Raw genomic sequence first — 6,996 nt, 5'->3', positions numbered from 1 at the left:
TTACACTAACTCATTCAGGGACTAGAGTTGTTGCAGCCTGCCAGCATGCTCTGGCTGCTACACATGTATTTCCCATTACAGTTTCTTTGTTGATCACACTTAGCCAGAACTTGGCCTGATCCCATATCTTGATCCTACAGCCTGTGGATGACCACACAACTCTGGGAAAATCAAGGTGAGCAGCCTGTTTGAAGGTCTTTGCTCCAGCTGCCCAAGCATAAGCACTGGCACCTTCAAAAGAGCACTTTTATTTTATTAAAGAGAAAAAACCACGAAGAAAACGGCAGATGCTGGAGCATTGCTCTGTACTGCATCCTGCTGAGGTGTGTCCCATGCGATCACAAGCATTTCTGATGAAAAATTAAAGTAACAACTGAAGCTGAAGTGATGAACTGAAAACACCTGCCTGCCGAGAAACGTTAAAGCACCCAGATTTACCTGTGAGGTGTTCAGAACCAGTGTCATTTATTTTTCTGGCTACCCATCAGGCTGTCCTTCTGCAAGACAAGCCTTTGAGGTGCTTGGTGCCTGCTGGCTCTGCAGCTCTCCTGGTTCCAGCCCAAGAAAAAAAGAAAGAAAAGGGAAAATTTCAGAAACTTTCCTCCCTTGGTCTGAGAGGAGCTGACAAAAGTCAGTTGCAGAGCCAGGAGCTGAACATTCCCTTCAGCTCTCTCGCTTCCTTTAGCTACTGTGTTGAGTGATGTTATTAGACTTGTTGCTCCCAAAAGCATCGCTTTTAGGATCAGCTCCAGAATGACTGTGAAATAAAGGCAGCTTACGATCCAGGCATAATTCCTAAGGTTTCTAACCCTATCAGAGTGGTTGAATAATGAGAGTGAAAGGCAAAAACTGTCTGGAACAAATCCTCCAGCCTCCGGCATGCAGTGTTTTGATACTCCCCTGTGACATGAAATCCTGTCCAGAGCTACTTCACCTACCCAAAGCCCAGACGTCTTTACGGGTGGGAAAGCTGTGCTTTCCTAGTGCCGCGGAACAGCCCTGCTGCATGGGAAGAGATTTTAGCAGAGGTGCAGACTCAGTCCATCAACAAGGTTTTCAGTCCAAGGGCTTCATGGGATGTTCTCTTCATCTTCTGTAGGGAATTGTGCACAAAAAAGCAGAAAAATCTCCTGGTCTCCAGACACTGTCCAGGAAAATTGAAAAGGTTCAATCTAAACTGTGTCCAGGGGAAAACCATGCTAACAACCACTCAACAAGGCTTAATGTCCTTGGCAGCTATTAATTATTATCAGTCCTTTACTTCAGCAAAGTGTGTGAGGCTTTCAGATGTAGCATTCCACAATCCCCGCACAAGCTGTTATTGATTTGGCACAAAAAAAAGAGGGTGATAAGTTTGTGTTTGGAGTGGGCTGGAAGGACATGAATAAAACTCTACAGTCAGGGAAGTATGTGCTTGTTTTGAAGGATGTGTTACTTTTTCTTGTTTGGTTTAACCATTCCTTCCCATCAAGGTCTTGTTCCTACTTTTGGGAGGTGATTGATTGATGGAGAGGAAGCTTACTTTTGACGTATTTCATGGAAGAAACTAGAATTAGTGGTTACTGCATGCTGGCAAAGCATTTATGGATTTAGATTCAGTCCTTTTATAACCATTTTCTGACAGCCCTTGACAAAGTTTGTCCCCGTATATTTTTCCATTTGTTCCCAGGATCCTTAGTGGTGGGACAGAAACACTGCAGCAGTACAGAAATGCGTGAGGCTGTTGGATCTCTAACAGGACAAAAAGCAGGGATCTAAATAGCTGTTATCCTGAAGATCCTTGGTCTTTGGCACTACAGTATGTGTCTCAGTTTCCTAGCATGGTGAAAAATTGAGCCACCCCCATTTACACAATAGCCTAAACCAACCTTGTGATTTGCCCTTAATTTGCAGTTTGCCTCCCGTTCTCCCCTTCTCCTTTCCCTCCTCCTTTTGTATTCCTCATTCGCACTGTAATCAGAGGTGGGTTAACATAATGCAATTGTGAATCAGGTTTTAATAACAGCCACCATCTGTGATGAATCAGAGAAGATGCAGCAGGGAGGAATGGCTCAAAAGGAGGTGATTTTCCCTGTAGAGATTTTAAGCATCAGGGATTCACACAGCCTACTTCAGGCAGTCAGCTGGGGTGCCTGTACATTTAGGGAGGCAAGCTCTCTGAGTAGCTGATGGACAGAAGCAGATACCTCCAGATGTGATTCAAAGCTGCTGTGCAAGATAGTTAAGGTTACTGTGTTCAGTTTTGGGCCCCTCACTACAAAAAGGACATTGAATTACTCGAGCGTGTCCAGAGAAGGGCAACGAAGCTGGTGAAGGGTCTGGAGCACAGGTCGTATGAGGAGCGGCTGAGGGAACTGGGGTTGTTTAGTCTGGAGAAGAGGAGGCTGAGGGGAGACCTCATCGCCCTCTACAACTACCTGAAAGGAGGTTGCAGAGAGCTGGGGATGAGTCTCTTTAACCAAGTAACAAGCGATAGGACAAGAGGGAATGGCCTCAAGTTGCGCCAGGGAAGGTTTAGACTAGATATTAGGAAGCATTTCTTTACAGAACAGGTAGTCAGGTGTTGGAATGGGCTGCCCAGGGAGGTGGTGGAGTCCCCATCCCTGGAGGTGTTTAAGAGTTGGGTTGACATAGCGCTGAGGGATCTGGTGTAGTTGGGAACTGTCAGTGCTAGGTTAATGGTTGGACTGGATGATCTTCAAGGTCTTTTCCAACCTAGACGATTCTGTGATTCTGTGATATGAAACCTGCTCATCCTTCTTCTCCCTGGCACTGGCCTGGTCCATCACATGCACATCACTCAAAGACAGTATCTATGCTAACAAATTGATTAGTACCAGGGGATATCCCTCAGCACCAGCTGCTGCTGGTACATCCCTACTACTGGTACAGCCACACCATCAGGATGGTCCCTGGCATGCTTTTGCCCTGGACCCACTGGGATTCTCCTGAGAAAGTCTCCCGGAGGGTTTGGTGGGAGCCAGGAGCCATTTCCATCAGGCATTTTGCAGAGGTCATGCTGAGTTGCAGGGTGAACCAGCTCTGCTGTGGTCTGCTCCCTGTCAGCTGGCTGGGGAAGGGTCTCAGGGAAGTTTAATGTCCTAGCACAGACACAACCTATTTTGGGGGGGTTTCTCTTCGTCTTCTTCCTCTCCAGTGCCAGAAGAGCCCTGTACATGCCCAGCAGATGGCACTCCTCCATGGTTTTACACTGAAAGCCCCTCATAAATAACCTGGCCCATCTCTGGGAGAGCAGAGTGGCAGGTCAGGGCTGCCCCTCTCATTGGGACCCTGCAGGGAGCCAGCTGCTGCTGTCATGCCTGGGGAAAGCCATGTTAAGTCTGGGCATGCATTTTGAGGAATTTGAATAAAATTACTTCATACATATACATATGCATATATATACATATATACATACCTACCTCTATATATATGTATATATCTGACAGGTGCAAACCCACTAGTCATTGTTAGAACACCTTCAGGGCATGAAGGGCCAGAGAGGGCAGAGAGTGCTCAGCATTTCAGGAGGTCAGAGGGTGGCTGTGTGCTTGTAATATGGTAATGCTCACAGGCTCCAAGCGAGACCAAGGCTTTGTCATACCAGGCCTTGTGCACAACCACCATGAGGGACAGGCCCAGATTTTAGTCCACACTGACATGGGAGGATGGTATTGCTCTGTGTAACCTGCAGCTGCCACTCAGGTCAGTCTGCCACACTTGCTCCGTCTCAGCACCCATTTCTATAGCTGCAGAGCCATCCCTTTCTTTTTCTTTTCCCAACTTTATGAATCAGTGCTCCCTCAGCCAAAAAGTATGGCTCAGCACATCTTCTCATCAAATCTTGAGTGAAGAAGTTAAGTTCTTCATCTGCTAGTCTTCCAGAGATTGCCTTTGCAGAGCATGACAGGATTATTTTTACGATCGCTAGAAAATGTTAAAAAACAAAGGCGGGCCTGCCAAATTCGCTCCAGTGAACAGTAAGCCTTGGCTGCATGAGTTTAGTCATTTTTTTCTGAGCTAATTCCCTCAGATAGCTCTCCCTTTTTGTCGCTTCTGCTGGCTTTTCACCCAACTCCATGCAGTGACAGATGCTTGCAAGGACAAAGTTGCTGTCTCCCCTGGTGCTAGATGAAGCCCAAATCTCAGCTGTTCTCACCTCCTGCGGATGGTCGGGCTCCTTGGTGAGCTGGGGTATTACATTTTTGCTGTAAGCAAACTGACAGCTTTGGGCTTGGAAAGCGGAAAGTTGCTGCTTGGCAGCAAACTGCTGCTCCCAGAGTCAGCGTCTGCACACAGGCTCCGGTACAAGGCTCCTCGACTGAAACAGGAGTGGGCTCAGGGAAGATAATGTGGCATTACAGGACCGCTGAGCCAACAACCACGGCTTCCTACCAAGCATTTTAACCTTCCCTAAGTGGCTTTGGATTTCGTCTGTCTCCTTTTTCCCTCTGACATTTCAAAAATGTTCAGACTGGTGAAAATTTGTGCTGTAGTTTTGAAGCAGTTGCCTCCGTGATCACAATTTCTCTCTTAAGGACACAAGATGACCAGAAATAAGTAATTTCTTAAATCTGTTGCATGTAAGCATGCGCTTTTCACTTTTAAATGCAGTTTCGGATTGTTTCATGCACAAAAGGGCAATTATTGGGCTATTGGTATCTTTTGTCTTCTAGGGTAAGTGACACTGCTTAGCACTGGTATGCGTAAGATGGTAAGACCAGAGCTTGAGCCTTGAACCTGTATCAGAGGAGAAATACGTCTATTTACATCAGCAGAAACAGGCCTTGCGTTATTTAATAAGGAGCTTATGAGTTCATTGTTGCGGCAGCTTAGGTCCATGTCTGTGCGCGAAACTCTTCCAGGTGGCTACACTGGAAGGCTGAGGAGCAGAGTATCTGCCCAGGAGGTTTCATATCACTACCCCTGTCAGCATCACTGTACCTGTGAGCTTGCCATCTCCTCTGAAAGCTCCTCCATGGGGAATGTTTCCGCTAACACGGCTGTGCAAGCGGACTGAGTTTCCCCAGCCAGAACAATCCCCTGAGCTGGGCAGTGTGTGCCCTGCTCTCTGCTGGGTCATCCTTTTATTCCCTTGTCCCTGGGCTGAGGAGTAGTGGACAATCAGGATTTGCCATCTCCAGTCACAGGCAGCAAAACTGTTACCTGCACAACCTGAACTGGCAGCTGCAGGTGTCTAATCTTGGAGGGAAAAGGGCAGCAGGGAAGAAGAAAGATGGAGACAGACAACCCCACCACACAGTCTGAATCTATTTCTTCGTTCCTGGAAGAGCTGCCATGAGCACTGGGATCTCTGCTTTGCTCTCTGAAAGTTAGTGGCTCACTCCTGTCAGTTCATAAGGATCGTGAGTAGCTCTGAGAGCATCTCAGAAGGTGAAATCCACTCCCTTCCCTGTCTCCCACCCTGGTGCTTGCTGTTTGCACTCTGGTCTGTCATGCTGGAGCTGGTGCATGCCATATGTGGTCTGTCCATGTCAGACCCAGCTGGCAGAGTTCAGATCTCCTCTCTGTAACAGGCAGAGTTTGGCCTCTGGCTGCCTCCTTGGCTCTTTCTGTCATAGACCTTGTTTCAGCTACATCTCAGCTTCACCAGAAGTGAACAGTTTGAACTCAAATTGCCCACACTGAGTATCTCTTTGGGGTTTCAGTCAAAACATTTCTAGTGTTTCCATTGGAAGCAACCAGCTGTGCTGGGAAGAGAAAGGCTGAGAAACTGAGGGGCTGGAGAAGGGGATCAGGCATGGAGGGAGAGAGGGCTGCAAGAGGCAGGGAAGTGGGTATAGGTGCTATGGTCTTGACTATGCATCATGCTTCAGTTCCTCCCAGGAGTGTGGAAAAGAGGAAAGAGGTGGTGTGGGAGAAGGCAGAGAAGCTTCAGGCCCAGCCCACCTTCCCTGAGCAGACATTTCCCCACCACAGTCCTGGAGGCAAAATCATCAGTGCTGCACAGAGACCAGGAGAAAAGCTACTGAGCTATCCAAGAGCCAGCATTATGGCCTCTTCCCTCCCTCCTTTCGAACTGTGTGTGGTGGGGCCACCCCCAGACAGATGGGAGGCTGGGACGTGGCTCCTTCTACTAGTAACCCTGGGTGGCACATAGCTATAGCTAATTATGTGCTTGCAGAGTACAGAATTTGAGGTATTTCCTCATCCCTGGGACTGTTCCAGCCTGGATTCAAATGTACACAGTGCTGACCTCAGGGCTTTGATCAGTGAAGGCACAAGTATGCAATTCCCCTTCCACAGGGTAAAGGATACACATGGTTCACGTACAGACAAAAAGGTGGCTTCTCCAGGCTTCTCCTCCTTCTGCTGGGTCTGTATTGCTGGCAAGAATATCACAGGACATCTGTCTGCAATGTGAAGGAGAAAGTAACTATTATTATGCATGTGGTACCCTTGAAAGTTGTCATAGCAAATAAATGAGCACGGAGAAATGGCCCTCATTGCTGGGGGCAGAGCCTGCAAATCAGGTCATTCTAGAGCAAGAACAAATACTTCTCTGGTGGGTGCAGCTTTCCTCATGACATAACTGTTCTGTGGGTATACAAAGACCTTCAACTGCAGGTCTGTAATTTCAGCATCTTTCATTGAAAGTTGTGTTTCTGCTTAGTTAGAAGAACAAGCCACTGTTCTTGGTTCAGATAGTGGAAGAAGACTGAAGCATGTGTCTATAGGATTTTTTTCCCTATAGAGTGAAGGAAAAGGAGACCATTCTGTAAGTGTCATCCAACTGACCCAAAGTGTCCAAAACCGGAGAGAAAGAAGAAAAGGGAAATTGTATATATACTAATTTTTTGTCCTTGCCATTTCCATCAGCTGACTTACAAACCTAATGAAAAAACTGTACTTCCATCCCAGGCTGTGATGCCAGTACTGCGTATTGCTATGATAAGCAGTTCCCAATTTAACTGAAAGAGAGGACACAATAGCACAGAGACAAAGCGACAAAATGTGCAGTTTTTACTTAAGCAT

The sequence above is a fragment of the Strix aluco genome, chromosome 2, assembly GCF_031877795.1.
Source record: "Strix aluco isolate bStrAlu1 chromosome 2, bStrAlu1.hap1, whole genome shotgun sequence".
NCBI lineage: Eukaryota > Metazoa > Chordata > Aves > Strigiformes > Strigidae > Strix > Strix aluco.
The sequence above is the reverse complement of the archived record's forward strand: the minus strand, read 5'-3'. Positions refer to the sequence as shown.